At 36.8% G+C, this 17596-nt stretch overlaps 1 pseudogene; it reads left to right on the forward strand.

The window, feature by feature from the left end:
• The first annotated feature begins 1220 nt into the window (after nucleotides 1-1220).
• LOC149538445 (protein CTR9 homolog) overlaps nucleotides 1221-17596 on the forward strand; it is a 173620-nt pseudogene continuing 157244 nt past the window's right edge.

Genomic DNA, 17596 nt, shown 5'->3' on the forward strand with positions numbered 1-17596 from the left:
TAGGGTGTGAAGCGACTGTACAGTTTCCCTAACACGGGTTATTCCAGATCTGTGAGACCCCATAAGGGACCTCTTCGCCAACGACACTCCTCTTATAGCACTCAACTTCATCACAGGGCCTCTGGTAGCCGCAGATATATAGTTGGTGTTGGAATTTTTCCCTATGAGGATGGATACCTAATATTTTTTGTGACGTCTCCTACTTTCTTCTTCATTTGTTTTGCTTGTTCTTTTGTGGACACTGTTTGGTGCTTCGTTTGTCTGCTTTCTTGTTGGTGTAAGCTTCTAGTCCCATAGACAGATGTTGTGGTCTTTTGTTGGACATTAATAAAATTTTCTTATCTTATCTATCTTATCTTATCAACTCAATGCAATCCTAACCCATTTTGGTTCATCAAAAGTATTGAAGTCCTTGTACTACATTGGGTTAATTCGGTTAGCTTTCTTGAATTCATCTTTTAAAACTCCATCAACACACATGGATTCATATTGTCTATATATATTAAAATATCTTAACCCTTCAAGCTTATAATGTATAATGAATAAATGCAACCAGATTCTTCAAGATCTTAATCCAAAACCTCAACCTTTGTAGGTAATCAATGAGGCTTTTGCCTTATTTTTGTTTGGTGTGGACTAAATTGACCATTGACAATTTAGTTTCAACAAGATTGGCGTATTGTGCCACAAAGGCTCCTAAGAGATCATCAAATGTGTTTATCGTGCCATAGGGTATTAGATTGAACCATTCTAGAGTAGGGCCTCCTAGACTTTTGGGGAAGAGGAGCATAAGAAATACATCAAAATTATTTTATGTGTGTGGCTGGATCCCCCTTCACCTTGAATTTATCAAATTTGGAAATCTCAAAGTGCTTGGAGAAAGGGTATCATCATTATAGACTCGTTGAATGGGTATGAGCAAACATTCTCAAATTTGAAAGTTTTGGATCCAGTCCTATGTTTGAGTGCCTTCAAAGGGTTCTTCATCTCTTCCCACTCTAGGTTGATAGGTGTTATAGGTGGTGCCCCCAATCCTAGTGCCCCTGGTGCAGGATATGTGTCAGATATAGCAGTTGAATATGAATGACTTTGATGGGTGTACTACTGTGGGTGGAACATAGATTATCCTATTGCTTGGACATTTATTGGTTGTTGTGGTGGTGGTTGGAGATACTACTACACTTGCTAGGAAAATTATTGTTGGTACAATTGTTGTTATTATGGTGGGTAAGTGTGGGATTGTTGTCCAGATGGATGGTTATGCACAGGTGCTTGTGCATACTATTGCTGTAATGATTTTTGTTGGAGTGGTGGTGGTGGACATATTGGTGCTATTCTTTGGAATTGCACATTTTTTCCAAGGTAAGTTGGATGTGCTTCTGCTTGAGAGGGTAACTAGGTGGTAATGGGTGCGAAATAGTTGATGTAGGGAACTGTACGTATGGCTGGTTGTTGCCATTGTGGTGCTGTTTTGTTTCCCTAAAGGTGGCATGACAAAATAGCTAGTCATGGGTGGTAGTGGATTGGTTGGTAGTGGCTACACTTGGAAGGTTGACATAAAAGGATTACTAGTTAAGAGGCATGTGGCTTGCCCCTTTGATTGCACAAAATACCAAGGACCAAGTGAGAATGAAGTGACGATGTTTTGGGTGGGAGCAAATGGATTGATGCTGATATTAGGGGTGATGAGAGGTTGGTTGTTAGGCCTTGTTGACAACATTCATGTAGTGAACTAAGATGTTGATTGGGTATTCTGTTGAAATGGGTTGGACGTGTTGTTGGTGGGTATGTATGATGTGGAAGCACTGACTTGGGAGGTGGAAGGTCCTACAACGTTGAGTGGGATGGATGCAGATTGCAAAGTTGCTACAGTAGTGGTGGAAGTGGCCACATATGTGGGCTGTGTGATAGTGGGATGGTGGGGTGTTGTGTGGAGCAACGATTGTGCAATGACGAGTTTGTTTCTTTGTGGGATAGGGACACAAAGTTGAGTGGATGTCACAGTTGGGTCCATGAATTATTGTATCATTGATTAATGTCCCTTCCAGGTATGAAAAAAGGGTTGTTGGGATCAAAGGGACCAATAGGCGATGGCAATTTTCTGAACAAAAGATGTGTGGGGTCTGTTATGTCCAAAGGTGGTGGTCTCCCAAAGCCAAAGACACCAATGTTGTCTCACTAAAAATTTGCCATGATGTTTTCTCTGTTTTTGTCTATGATGGCATTGACAAGGGTTGCATGCCCGGTTGATTCATAAAGACATCTATGTTTGATAGTGAGGGTCCCAAATCTTCTAGATTTTGCAAAGGTGGGTCATGTGTGGTCACGAAGGCCATTGGGTTTAGTTGTGTACTAGTCGAGCCACCACTAAGACTAGGATCCATATCTTTCTTCTTCCTTTTGTTCTTGTCATGATGTGTGGTGGGTAGAATGATAATACTCCTAAGGGTGAGATGCAAGATGAAATGACAATGAGTGCAATATGCTAGATGTTTTCTAAGCTTCCTAAAGATGTGATGACATTTTAACCTATGATGCAAGCATTTCCTAGGATCTAGAAATGTGTGATAAGTGTGCAAAAGGTAATGTGTGGTGATGCAAAAGGGGATGATAAGGAATCTTACTCCTAAGGATATGATGTCTAAGGGACCTTAAGGATTAGCAACATAATGTCAAAGTAAAATAGATGCTTGTCCTATGTGTAAGCTCAAGAGGTGGTGATTTTGTCAACTTTAGTATAGACTAATGACCCTCCAGAAGACATGTGATGATCAAATGTGGAGCCCAACCTCTTGCTCAAGGTGAGGAGGGACACAAATTACAATGATAGACTACCCTAGACAATCCATGGTCAAATGGACAATCATTATGATATGATTGACGCACGATGTAGGATAGACAACTCTAACAAAGTGACACCAAATGCTCAATGATGATGGGGGGGAAATGGAGGATTTTGATCTAGGATTTGATTTGGGTTGGGATAAATTCCTAGAGCATGATCTAAGGATGATGGATCTACAAAATGCTTAAGGAGGATAATGACCTATATGATAACCCTAAAGAGACAAATTTATGATGTGATAAATGTAAAGTGTGTGTGGAAGAAGATGGACCTAATTAAAGTGGTTGTAGATAGTGTAATGGATAAGACTATGATTAACTCCACATCTTATGGTCATGTTTTGGACATTTTGATCCCACTTTGTTTTTAGGGCTGCCTCAATACCTTCTTTCTCAATTCTGTCAAGTTTAGCAAGTCTTGAATTGGGTGTGTTTCTTATGCTCTACTTCTATTTCTCTATATACTACTAGTTGTTTGAGTTTGATCTTTTTGAACTTTGGTTTTGGTTGATCTGACATGAGATTTCCACTTATCTGCTTTGGGTTATTTCTCAACTTTCGGTTTGATGCAGTGACTACACTAAGTATGCCTTTTTCTTAGGTTGGAAAACATGGATTGTTGGATAACAAATGAGTCTAACTAAGAAAATGGCCTTCTCAAAGATGAAGTACTAACTTGGGTTGAAGTAAAAGGTAAAATAGAACAAGCCAGACCTAGGGTTGTTGCAAATGGACTTGCTATCAACCTTTTGGAAAACAAGGATAAGACTCTCTAATAGTAGATAAGATTTTGTGAGCAAGCAATCTCTCAAAGGACAAAACAACTTTGAGAGAGAGAAACAAGTGATATCTTTAACAAATGAACTTCGATAGAATCAAATGTGTATGCTTTTACAATTTTTTTTCATGTGTTCTAGTCACAAAACATATAGTTCAAGCACACTTTATCCTTAAGGTCAAATTTTCTTCAATATATTGCTCATTAGGCCTGCCGAGAGGAGCCCATATTGATGTTTCTTGGATCTAGTGTGATATTTCCCTCTCAATCTAAGAGGCATGTTGATACAAGAGTCCATCGACAACACTACGCATCAAAGATCCTTCAAGATATGACAAACATAAGCCCCCTTTTGTAGGGACAATGACTCTTGGGGATGAAATCCAAGTAGCCTTATGCGTCTACCAGGGAAAACACATATGTCAGGTAACTTCAGAGAAGCTTTATATTCTCTTGCACTATGAGTTTATATTAAGGATAAAAGGGTGCCTACTAATTGGTTTGTAATAAGATTTTTGGAATCCTCCCAAACAATTGTTACGTGTGTGACCCACTTGAGAGTCTATTCTGACTATGCTGAAATCATAGGAAAGTTTTCCTACCTCAAATTACCATAAAAAACACATGGCCCAAACTTGTGTGGATATAAGGTGAGTTTTTTTCAGCACCTTGTTTCTGTACTATTTGGGGTATTTATTGGTCTAAGACTATTCTCCAATGGGGACACACTTCCCAAATGACAAACCCCTCTAGAAGCACTCCTAGGTTGGTGCGGATGATCTTGATAATAAATTTCAGTACATGCATCATGTATTTAAATGGATCTACTTTGCAAGGAAATAAAAAGATAGCTCAAAGATGTGTTGAAAAACACATCTTAAGACATGCAAGACACTTTGTTCATTCTCAACCTTTGAACTTTTTAATTTTGCCTATCTAAGATTGAAAACACACATGATTAACATGTATGTTCTTTCCAACTTCACAACGTTCGTCAACTTAAACAAATTCGAGTCAACTTAATAAATCATGCACGAAATCTTTGAAAGAGATGTGAATAAGGACGATTGAACTTTTAGGGCATTCAAGATTCGATGTGTTTGTTTTAAGCCACAAATTGAAATGTTTTCTTTGGAATGTTCGTTAATAAATCAAATTTGGAGTGTTTATCACATTCATTTGTTTTAAGCCTTAGACATTCAAGATTATGTGATGATTAATTTTTATAATCCCTAAATTGAAGTGTTTGATATTTGCCTTGCTCAATTTTAGCCCTTTGCATTCAAGATTTGTTTGATAATTTTACTAAGCCCAAATCAAAAGTGTGAGTATAAAAGGAATGATAAGCACTCCTAGCTCCTCTCCTGCACACTTCTCAATAGACAAATTAGTAAAAACTATTGCATGCTGTTTGGAACTGGAGTCACAACTTTGTTATTTATAAATTTGTTTTTGATTGATGAATGGTATGGGCATCTTTTGGTGGCTGACACAGCGTGTATGTGTAAAAGCTTGGCAATACTGATGATTTTGTGGATAGATAAAGATACAGAGAGAAGGCAATATGCTTCCTTAGACTAAGATAGTCTAACTAGTTAGTATTTATGCATGCCATTGTATTGCTGCTACTCTTGTGATGCATACAGATTTACTCCTTGGCATTGGATATATACATCATTACTAATGTGTCCAAATACATTTCAAAACAATCTATATTTGACTATGTCCAACATAGTTTTCAGGACGGGGACTGTAGGGGATGACTATAAAAAATAGGGAAATTTGAAATATTCATATGATTACAGTGATGAGGCCATTCATCACACTCACTTTAGAATCTGTATGGCACAATTTTAGAGTTGAATTGAGAGCTAACATGTGGCATGCCCCTGCCAAACTAGGGTTAGCAGCCCTTAATGAAAACAGGTCGCAGTCCTTAATGAAAACAGATTGCAGACTAAATAAAATCAGATCATGATCTTTAAATCAAGTAAACCAAGGCAATAAACAAATAAAAATATAATTGCATTTGGTTGTAGGAGGCCGACTCAGCAGAATAATGGGAATTATTTGTAAAGGGCTGACCTAGGTGGTATAGTTATCACTGAGTAATTACAAGAATACAAGCAGTGCTTTATTAAGGGATGTATCCTTTGCCACTTGAAGAGGTGCGACTCCCACCTCAATTTAAGATATAAAATGAGGAGATCAATTTATTTGAGAGGCAGGGAGGAAGTATTGATGGGACAAGAGAGTTCTGAAATATAATTGCATTCAGAAAAAAAAACAGCCACTTACAGTAAGCAGAACAAGTGTAAATTGCCTTATTCACAAGACTTCACAATATGCTGATATCTAAGCCGACAACCATGTAAAGAAATTCATCCCTTAATTGCCAATCTATAGTCTTGGCTCTTAACAAATTGTTGAACAAAGTCATTTCCAAAAGAGGGGATGGTTGAAGAAGCATGAGATCTATTTAGAAAAGACAGCGATTATTTTTGAGAAGACACCTCATTTGGAGAGTTAGGTGGCTATTTGTTCTCTTTGAGGGCTATAAAAGAAAGAACTTCATTTGGAGAAAAGGCATCAATGAGGATAGGGATGGGTAGAAGTTATCTGCATTTAGCAAAAAACAACATTCTTGAGATATAACAAGTGTATATTTTTTAATAAACAATGTGATGATATTGTTTAACTAAGTTTCCGGTTCAGATTTCAGTATGGATGCGGGTTCGAGATTTGGGTTCAAATTTAGTCCAAATTTTTTTGAGTTAGATTCGGATTCGTTTTGGGTTAATCCGCACAAGTTTTTTCTTAAGATATATATGTATGTATGTATATGCAGCAGCAAATCACTTCAGACACCACTATGCTAATATTAAAGCAACATAGAAAAATACAGCACTGCATATATTGACGTTTAAGTCCAAATGACATAACAAAATGCCAAAATACATCACCATATCTCTGTTATCTCTATTATTTCCCAGGTAAAGGCCTCAGCTTGCAATAAACTCACAGCCACTTGCCCATACTTGGAAGTTGGAAGCAAAATCAACTTGCAACAAATTTTCAACACTGAAATATCTCACTGCCACACCTGAAATAGATAATTTCTTGCACCACAGTAAGAAAGCTACACCTAGAATTGTCCAAACCTCATAAAACTGCATGAGATGCATGAACTATTGTTTCCTTTTACAAATGAGATTAAATGGGAAAGAAGACTTTATATACAAGTTGTTTTAGGTTTGAAAGGTTTAATAGACCTGAATCAGCCAAAAAAAATTACATCAAAAGTCTTAGTTGTCCTGGTTCGGCTATACACCCTCCGGACCAGACCTGGTCCGAATACAGTTTGAACATGGTTTGGTCAGGGTTTGAAATTCAGAGCCCAAGTTCGAAATTGTTCACCTGCTTATCAAACCTGGGCGAACTGCTCATGCACAGATCATACCATGTTTGAACTTGGTCTAACTGGGCCCAATGGATGGCAGAAAAGTGTTTTTTTTATTGCATATTTTACAATATTTTGACTTCCTAATGGTTTCTTCATAATTACATCTTATTGTTTAGGAGATGAGAAGGAAGTGAACTCCCATGTGCAATATTTTTGGAAGTAACATCTACCTTGGGGTCAATTTTCAGAAAGAATACTATCGTCTCCCTCAAGATGAAGACTTTACTGTGTGTTTTATGATCTTCAATAAGAAACAGACCTCTGAAATTCTTAGTGAGTGCTCGTATAATGGCACACTCACCTTTCCATGGTGATATGCTCCTTGATAGTTCAATGATCCTACAAGTTGGAGAGGTTTTAATTCCAGACTCCTATGTAGTACTAACTCTGTATTGACAGTCTTACCATCAATTAGCTGAAGTATGATTTTCATTATCACTGCATTCTCATTCTTTGCAGGGCGCCCCTCACTACTCATTGATGTCATTATTGAGGCCAAGTTCATGATTGGTTTTAAAACCAAGTTGGTGTTTTAGTAGGATTTTATAAAATTTGACAAGTTTAAAGTTTATGGTGTTTTTGTTGTTTAAATGATTAAATCATATGATTTAATGATAGTACGTGACATTCTAATTTTAACTTATGTTTCTAGGCTTCATAAATATGTGTGTGTGTATATATATATTTATGACTTTTACATTTTTCTGTACGCATGAGCCCAAAACGAACCCGAACCCGTTTCCAAAATTTTGCTGCAACGGTGCGCTGGTTCTTTGAGCTCCAACTGGTAAAAGAGTCAAAAGTCAACAAAAAGCCGATGTGGACCCAAATTTGCACCAAATTTGATGGAATTTGTCCCAGGCTTGCATGTTAGTAAGACAAGTCACTCACATTCTTTGGAAATTCATCCATAGTTCCGCATGGCAAATTTGAGTGAATTCATCAGTAAAAAACAAATTTCTTGCAACTACAGACCACATCTGAATTCTGTACGAACTGAATTGCAACTTTGGGGTTTGCAGAGTGAATGTGGTAACGGAGTTGTTCAGTATGTAATCTCTAATGTATTTTGCATAGTTACTAATGAGAATTGCTAATCTATCTAGAATCTTAAATTATTTATTTGACCTGTTTATTCTCCTACAATCAATCTTGTATGAGTTAGTAAGTAAATACTAAACACAAATGGGAGAGTAGAGATGGGTTCCCCATCGAAGTAGTCCACCCCATGTTGGATGGACAAGAGGCTAGCCACTTGTGCGCCAAGGGGTGTTATATCACAACCTTGGGCTTAGTTGTGGCAAATATTTTAGGCAGCCTATCATGTATTCCTCTCTGATCCCTATGATGGTTGGTTGTTAGAAGTGAAACTAAATAATATAAGCAATCGTGTATAATTAATAAGGAGACATTATTGGAAAAAGGATACATTATTGGGAGGGTGGAGTCGGGTTTCCCATCTATGTAGCCCAACCCATGTTGGATGGATAAGAGTTCCTACTTCTTGTGGGCTAAGGGATGCTATACTACACCTGTGGTCTTAGTTGCAACAAATGTTTTGTGTTTTGTATCATGCATTCCTCTCCAATCCTTACGATGTCTGGTTGTTGGAATTGAAACTAAAGACTGGAAATACTCACGTACAGTTTAGTAAGGAGACATGATTGGGAGGGCAGAGTCAGGTTCCCCATCTAAGTAGCCCACTCCATGTTGGATGGAAAAGAGTTCCCGCCACTTGTGGGCCATGGGGTGTTATATCATGCCCTTGGTATTAGTTGCAATGAATGTTCTGGGCACCCTATTGTGCATTCCTCTTCAATCCCTATGATGGTTGTTGAAGTGAAACTAAAGAATATTAGCAATGATGTTTGGGTTAGTAAGGAGACATGATTGGGAGGGCAGAGATGGGTTCTACATCTAAGTAGACCACTCCATGTTGGATGAATAAGAGTTCCCACCACGTGTGGACCAAAGTATGTTATGTCACACCATTGGACTTAGCTGCAACAAATGTTCTAGGCACCTTATTGCACTTTCCTCTTCAATCTATACTATGGTAGATTATTTGCAATGAAGCTGTAGATGAAAGTATTTGACGTTATGGTCATTGACTCCTTCATTGCAAACTGCTTCCCACTCTTCAGACAACAAAGCTAGCATCTTCTTGACATTTGCTAGCCTGCCCCAGGCAGCTTGCCATTCACCACTCATTGGATGTGAAGATCCTAGGAGAAAGGCTTTGATAGTTTCAGGAGCAACTACATACATAAACATAATAGCCTATCTGTTGACTAAGATTTGAAAAGTAAAATCTGAAACACTTTCAACAGTATAAGGTTGTTGAGATTTGAAGGTGCATTAGAATTTGTAATGTCCCCAGCTAGGGCTTACTTGATTTACCCTAGATTTCCCAACTAGGGTTTGGATAGTACTTGGAAATGGCAATTACCTAATCACTGTAATGTTCCCTATGAGGAGGCTGTCAATTTCCAATGATTAAACATACACCATCATGTATTTATATCTGATTAAATTATTAAACAATTACTGATTCACAATGCATATACTTACACTTTAATTCCTTACTTTTCTCATAATCATCAACCCTAAGAAGGATGGGGATTTACGTGTCCTTAGGGCACTTGGACACCAATCTACAAATAGGCTCTCTCAAGGTTTCTGGAATGCATATTCATAGTCATCTTGGGACATCTCCTTCAATGTTTTCTGTGATACATGTCCTTATCTCATTTTTGGATTCGCCCACCTTGTGAGGTTCTACTCTGCCTCTCCTTGACAAAACTAGCCTATCCTCTTAATGGTATTAGTGTGTGCTTAAGGAATGGCTAGAGTACTCTAATATCTCTTGTTTAACAGTAGCAATGTGTAATTCTAATTCCTAACAAATGAGGGACCAATCATAGTCAGTCAAATCATAATGCGTTATAATAGTATATAGGTCAACTATTTGCCTTGTAGCAGTTTGATCTACTGCTTATATTTAGATATATATATCTCTTATTCTAATTGATTAAATTCTAAGTTACCAATTCGTCTGAGTATTGCCCGGATTCAGAATTTGATGCGGATGGGTGCATGATTCTTCTAGAAGCCCTGTGGAAGATGGTCGGAAGCCAACCACAGGCTTTTAGATGCGTTTGGAAGCCAGTCTTCGGCTTCCACACACATCTAGAAGCTTGTGGTTGGCTTTCGACCATCTTCCTTATAATCAGACATATATATATATATATATATCTTATTCTGATTGATTAAATGCTAAGTTACCAATTCGTCCGAGTATTGCCCAGATTCAAAATTTGATGCGGATGGGTGCGTGATTCTTCTAGAAGCCCTGTTGAAGATGGCCAGAAGCCAACCATAGACTTTTAGATGCGTTTGGAAGTCCACACACATCCAAAAGCCTGTGGCTGGTTTCCAGCAAGCTTCTGCAGGGCTTCTAGACGCATTCGAGAGCACCCACAGGCCCAACGACCATAAACACTTAAAAATCCAAATAAAAACTTAAGTTTCCCAATATGCATGTGCTTTAATTGACTCTTTTAGGTTGTTTTTTGCTATGAAACCCTAAAACGACCCTAAAGGTGAATGTTGAAGCATTCACAACTCATTATGGAACTTTGTTTGCACCTACAACCACTTCTCATTTGGTCTCTAGTTTGCATTGTCATTGTGAAGCCAAGTTCAACATTTTTGAAGAGGATCGATTGAAGGGTGAGAGATAGGTTTCTGAAAGGAGTTTAAATCATTCAAGGTAAGTGATCAATCCCATTCTTTAGTATTTTGATGCATTTTTTTGAGCTTTTGATGAATGTTTTCAAGTTCTTGAAGAAAATTTTCAAGTTTTTTTTCAAATAATTTTAAAGATATAAAGAAGCAAGTTTGGGTATCTATATCTGTAGTTTTTTTCACTTCTTTCTACTTGTATGCATGATGTTCATAGTTGTTAGGACCTAATTAATATTTGTTTATTTTCTTATAGAATAGGTTGCAAAAAGCTAGGCAAGAATGGATGCCATTGGTAGTGCTAGTCAAAGTTCAGTGGGGGGCCAAGGGGGGCAAGGGACCGATATTTCAAAACTGATTTAGGTTGTCCTTTGTGGAGACATACAACTTAGATATCACAGGTTGCAAGAGGTGGCTCATACTATTGGAAGGGCAATTATTGTCAAAGAAACAAAGGAAAACATTTCAATAGCTCATATTCTCGAGTGAAGCTTCATTTTATGGGTCTTGCTGGCGAAGGATTTGGAATGTGCAAAGGCAAAAATGGTACTAGGATGACTAGTGCATAAATAATTTCATTTGTAAGAGAGCAAGAAGCTGCTGATGCATTGGTCAATAGAAAAAGAAAGCTACCATCAAGGTCCTTCCTCAAAGAGCAAGATGCACCCACCCACTGAACCAATTGTATCCTCCCAACACCCATTGTTGCAAGTACTTGTGCCAGGAGAGGAAGAGGAAGAAGTGGGAATTTCAACCTGCAAAAGAGGCCCATTGCACACCGGATTTAAAATGGAGGCAAGAGACTGTACTGATGAAGCTATTGCACGTTGCCTCTATGTGAATGAGCTTCCTTTCAACTTGGTGAACCATATTGGAAGGAAATGGTGACAACAATCACCTGTTGACTACACAAGCCTAGGGTATGAAAAGGTGCGTATGACTCTATTGCAACAAGAGAAGACACATATAGAGAAAGACCTTCAACTAATCAAAAGATCTTGGAAAACTTCGGGTCTAACTATTGTGTGGATTCAAGAAATCAACTATTGATTAATTTGATTGCAGTTTCTCCCAAAGGGGCAATGTTTTTGAAGGCCGTTGGTGAGGGGCAAGTGAAGGATTCTGAATTCATTTCTAGAATTCTCATTGAGGCCATCGAGATGGTGGGTAGTGAGAATGTGGTACAAGTGGCCATAGACAATGCCAAAAATTGTAGTGGTGCAGTGCTTTAGTTGAGAGTCAGTATGACTATATTTTTTGGCCCCTGTGCACTGTTCACTCCCTTAACTTGATCATGTAGAAGATTGGCACTCAAATAGATTGGGTGAAGAAAATATATCAAGAGGGGAAGGAGATACAAGTGTTTGTGACGAACCACCACATGTTATAATCCATTTTTAGAACATGCTCCAAATTGGAGTTGTTGAAGATAAATAAATTTTTTGAAATTACTAAGTTTCATGGATTTGTAATTTAGTTAGAAATTAAAAATTATAATTTTATTGTCAATTGACATATTGTTAACTTGCTTAGGTTGCTGAGACCCGTTTTGCATCTCATACAATTTTAATGATATGACTCCTCAACGTAAAAGATTCATTGAGTCAAATTGTCATCGGTGATCAGTGGGGTGTATGGAAGGCCTCAAATTCAAAAAGAGCAAAAAGGGTTAGGGATTTGGTCTTGAATGAGAGTTGGTGGGCTTGTGTGGCATATGCATTGGATTTCACCAAGCTCATCATTACTATGCTCCGCTTTTCTAGTATAGATACATCTTGCTTGGGGGATGTGTATGATGGCATGGACACCATGGTTGAGAAGGTAAAACCTTCTATACAAGCAGACCCCACACAAAGTGAAGCCTTATGCAATCAAGTGGAAGCAATCATCCACCATTGTTGGAATCAGATGATTACCCCATTGCACCTCCTTGCATATGCCTTATCTCCTAGGTACTATAGTGAGGAGGTACTTGGTATGTTGGGTAGAGTTGCACCATTTGTGGATCAGGAGGTTGCTGAGGGGTGCCACAAAGCTCTTACAAAACTCTTCCCATTGAGGGTAGAATTTGGGCTATTTTCTTCGGGGTTAAAGCATTCTCCATTTGCACTAAAGGACCAAAATAGAATGGGAGCTATCACATGGTGGTAAATGTATGGTCAACCTTTCAAGCGTCTTCAACCTCTTGCAATCAAGGTCCTATCACATGTAAGTTTTTAATTTTTTTTTGTTTTAAACTTTTATGTTTACAGTTGCATTCTTAAACATAGAAATCAGTTTCCACTACACTATATCTACCGAGTCCCCAATGGTTACCGAGTTTGAAGCTACGTTGTGTGATTAGTATGGACCGAGCCTCTACTTCTATCGAGTGCATGATGATGCCGAGTAATGTAGTGGATGTCGAGTATCAGAAGTTCACCAAGTTAGCTTATAGAACTCAAGTTTCTACTATTTGGCCAACTCAGTAATATTTTGTTTACTTGTGTTTTAGCCGACCTTGTTAATATGAGAATTGGAATGGTATATATGTAATATAGTGTATCATTTCCAAGTATGGATATGTAATGTTTTGAGAAGAGTGAATGCGAATCAACAACAGCGTAGAGTATTCAACAAGGTCTATAAGGAGCAGTAAAGTTATATCTATCACAAGAGGTGATCTGTACTTTAGGGATCTAATCAAAAATCAAGTTGTAAGTCAGATCTACTATTTCATCCTAATAGGTGAATTAGTTTCTAAATCCTTTAACATGGTAGACTTAAAAGTCTTTCTTTAAATCTCTTAACAGAGTGCATACTTTATTGTATGTTTGTAAACCTCTAACAAGGTGGATCTAGTAGTCCAAATTGCTCTTAATAGGGAAGATCATCAGCAGTGATCATTGTAAGCCTTAATAGGCCAACTTTATACTGCAGTATTGAAGTTTTGTGGGTATCATCCCCACCCTAGTTTTGCTTTCTATTTGGAAGGTTTCAGTGTCACCAAATATTATGTTAATGTGTCATGAATGTTTATCTTTTAGTTTCTCATGCATGTCGTAGATTAGATGAATTAATGGTGAATGGATTATGTTGATTAAGTGCTGAATTAGTTTAAAGTTTTGGGGTTACTAATTCACCCCTCCCCTCTCAGTAACCTAGCTAGTCTTGATTATTTCCAACAATATCATTATGCAATTGTAAGGTGTTTAATATTATGTAACAATAAATCTTATGGTGTCATGTGACACTCGTAATACATATATGTGTATCAACATGTTAATTAGGGTTTAGTGGAAAGTTTGCATTCTTAGAGTTTTAAAAGGGCTCAATTATTTCAAGCCAATTGTATAAGTCCTAAAATGATCCTAGAGGCCAAATTTAATGTAATCCAAGTGTCCAAGGGGTATGGGTATGGGTTGGGAACCTTTTCCACCCTTCTAGACTCTTTTGTTCACTTTTATGACCCCTCAAATAGCCCATTTTCCCTTTAGTGCCAAAATTGAACGTGTCCCTAAAGTTAGTCAAGTTTACACTTCTCCTAAAAGGTTGTCTTGATGGTAGGAACAAGTGGGAAGACCCTAGAAGGCTTAAGTCAAGTATGAAGTTATTGCCATTTTTGGTGGGTGCATTTAGAAGCCTATTTAGTGGCCTTTTTGAGAGTGGAATGTTGTTCACCCATTTTCTACATTTAGAGAGAGAGTCAAGCTTGGAATTGAGGAAGAAGAAGGATTATCTCTTCTCAAAAATCCCATTGCCATAACCTTTGTGAAGGTAAGATTCTTCATGGCCTTGTTCTTCATGCATTGTTCTTTGTTTTCTAATGTAAATCTCTTGCATGTGTGTATTTCATATTTTTCATGAAACATGTGAGAGATGGGTATTTGTAGTTTTTCTATTTGTTTTCCTTCATATTTTTCCTTTTTCCTTTATGGGAAAAATTGTTAAGATGTGTTGGCATTACTCACCCTCAGATCGGGTAGAAGTGGCCATGTATAGGAGGAGGACCTTAGTTGGACTTCGGGTTAGTGTAGAGTCTCTCCTCATGATGAGGAGAGGGAAAAAGTAAGGTGTTATGGGCCCTTATTGTCAATACAAACTGGTTTTTGTTTGGGGAGATAAGGAGAGAAAAAAAGGAAGTTCATTATGATTATTAGCCTCAAAAGAGGCATATGCTTTGTGTTTTTGATTGACATCTCCTACCCTGGAAAAATCAACATTCTCCCTAGTCTTGGTTCAATATGGAACCTAATATGCAAAATTTGGATGAGTTTTGTTTGTTTAGTTTGTCAATGTGATTGCATCTGATTTATCACCTGGTCGGTTTTAGTTCTTCTAAGCTCAGGGAGGGGCCTCACATCGAGGCCTTGGTTGGGAGGTGAGCTCTCCATAGTTTTCTTTATGTAAATTTGTAGATTGCTTGGATAGTATGTTGAAATGGAGAAAAAATAGATTCAGAGTCTTCTTGGTGTTTTTGAGTCCATTGTTATGGAGACTTCTCCTTAGGAAATATGATCCTGATGTATAAAAAATTGATAGTAAAAGATGAGAACATGTTAAATAGATTTCATGGTAAATTCCTTGAAAATTGATTGGTATAGGATGAATGCAAAAACATAGTGTTTCACAATTCATTTCTAACCCTATATATGCAATGACAATGATATCAATTTTTCTTCCTTGATTCTTTCCCGATTGAGTCTTTGGATCAAGTTTTTAATAAAATGATAGTTCCTTATAGGAGAAAAGTTTTATTGAATTATTATAATGTTTCAATAGTTCTCTTATTGTGATTATTATTAGTAAATGGAAATAATAGATGCAATTGTTAAATATTGATTTGTATCATATTGAAATCCATCCCCTTGTAATTGGTATAAATCATGAAAGAACAATGATTGTTTTATTAAACATTAGTCATAACATTGTATGAAAAAATCAAAATGAATTGTGGAAAGATTTAATTGAGTTCACTAATCAAATTCTATGTTTGAAATGATGTGCTTCCCTATAGTTGCACTTTAATTTTAAATATAATGTTTAAATGTTAGACTAATATGTTTATAACCAAATTAGATCTATTATTCTACCTTATAAATCACCCCAACCCCATAAGGAAATATAAATATACCATATAAAAAAACATAGGAACAAACAACTTATGTGAGAGAGAAAAAAATAAAAATGAAAAAACTCTCACAAAAATATTTTCCAAGAAGTGGAAAAAAACACCTATACAAAACTGTCCTTGGAAAAATATTTAAATTTTCCACATTTTATGACAGTCATTATATCAACAATAAATAAATAAACTTTTAATTATTCCTCAAGACAATAGGAAAATATCGAAGTACATAAATATAAAACAATATATAAACCTTACCTTTCTCTTACCTTTGAAACTCATGTAATAAACTTTAAGATCTTGAGTACTTCTCTTATCCATCCCATGTGTCTACCTATGCTGATGTCACCCCCTTATCTTGTCTTCCACATGAGTGATGGACATAGGCTTTGGGGTGGCAAACAAAGTAAAAAAAACATCAAGTTCACATTAATTGAAGGTTGCATCAATCCCTTCCCTCTAACATGTGAGTTGGAGAAATTGCCTCCTCATGCGTTGATAGCCGCACCATCTTACCATGCATGAGTGTTTTGATTGACACGCTGACCTTGGGGGAAAAATGAATGTCTAATCAGCTTTAGAAGGGCAAAACCACTTGCCTTTCCCCATTCCCATGCAAACATTCCTTGGGGGAGAAAGTGCTGCCTTGGGCAACGTGATCTATCTTGGGCTACGTGGGGGATTCTTGGAAGCCGCTATGACCTAGGGTAAAGGAGGGTAGGAGAGTTGGGGTTAGTTAAGGTAAGGGTAGTTAAGTGTTAGCAGATGATGAGTTAGGGATAAGGTTGGATTAATACGTGTTTATGAGAAAGTAAGGATATGTTAGATTAGTCTAAATTATATAAATATTTTTATTAATACTTAATTATTTATTTGAATTCATGGGTATGGATTTAGTATTAGGTGTATTTTAGTGTTTGTAATAAGTTTTAAAAATAAAGGGGTTGTTCTTATTTCAATTATTTAATTATTTGAAAATGGAAATGGTTAAAAGTTAGTAAGTGTATAGTGGTAGGTGTTAAAGAGATTTAATTTGTAGTTGAATATATTTTTTAAAATTAATAGTAATATGGTTAGTATTTCAAATTATAAGGTTGATTATGTTATTAAAAGAGGGAGATTATATTTAAAGAGCTGTTATAGGATTATGTTTAAGTGTTAGATTTATTTATGATAGAATTTATGAAAATTTGTGAACTTAATAATGTGACTTATAGAATGGTCAAATTAAGGTTGACTCAGTCAACAATTAGGGTTTAGTCAACCCAAACTTGGTGTTCCTATAACACCTTGATTTGAGTGTTCCAAACCTGTACAATATGGTTAGAATGTCAACTTTGCATCTTATTGAAATAATCGAAACTTACTTTTAATCCTTACCAACTTTCCATAACCTATTCAGTGTAGAATGTATTAACTTAGTGGATTAATTAACTTAAAAAAAAATCGTTGTGTTTTTGCCTTGATATTTTGGTCATGACATTTTGGTATCAAAGCCTAGGTTTATAACACTTGGACAACAATGGGTCCATGATTAAGTGTGGACGTTTAAATATTACTATAGGAAGCAAGGAATTCTCCTTGCAAAATTTTAAGAAGATAATGTATTCTTTCTAAACAATGATATTGATGAGTAAACCTAAGAAAAACCCAAAATCGG

The sequence above is a fragment of the Cupressus sempervirens genome, chromosome 9 (genome assembly GCF_028749045.1).
Source record: "Cupressus sempervirens isolate cs-2001-9-10 chromosome 9, ASM2874904v1, whole genome shotgun sequence".
NCBI lineage: Eukaryota > Viridiplantae > Streptophyta > Pinopsida > Cupressales > Cupressaceae > Cupressus > Cupressus sempervirens.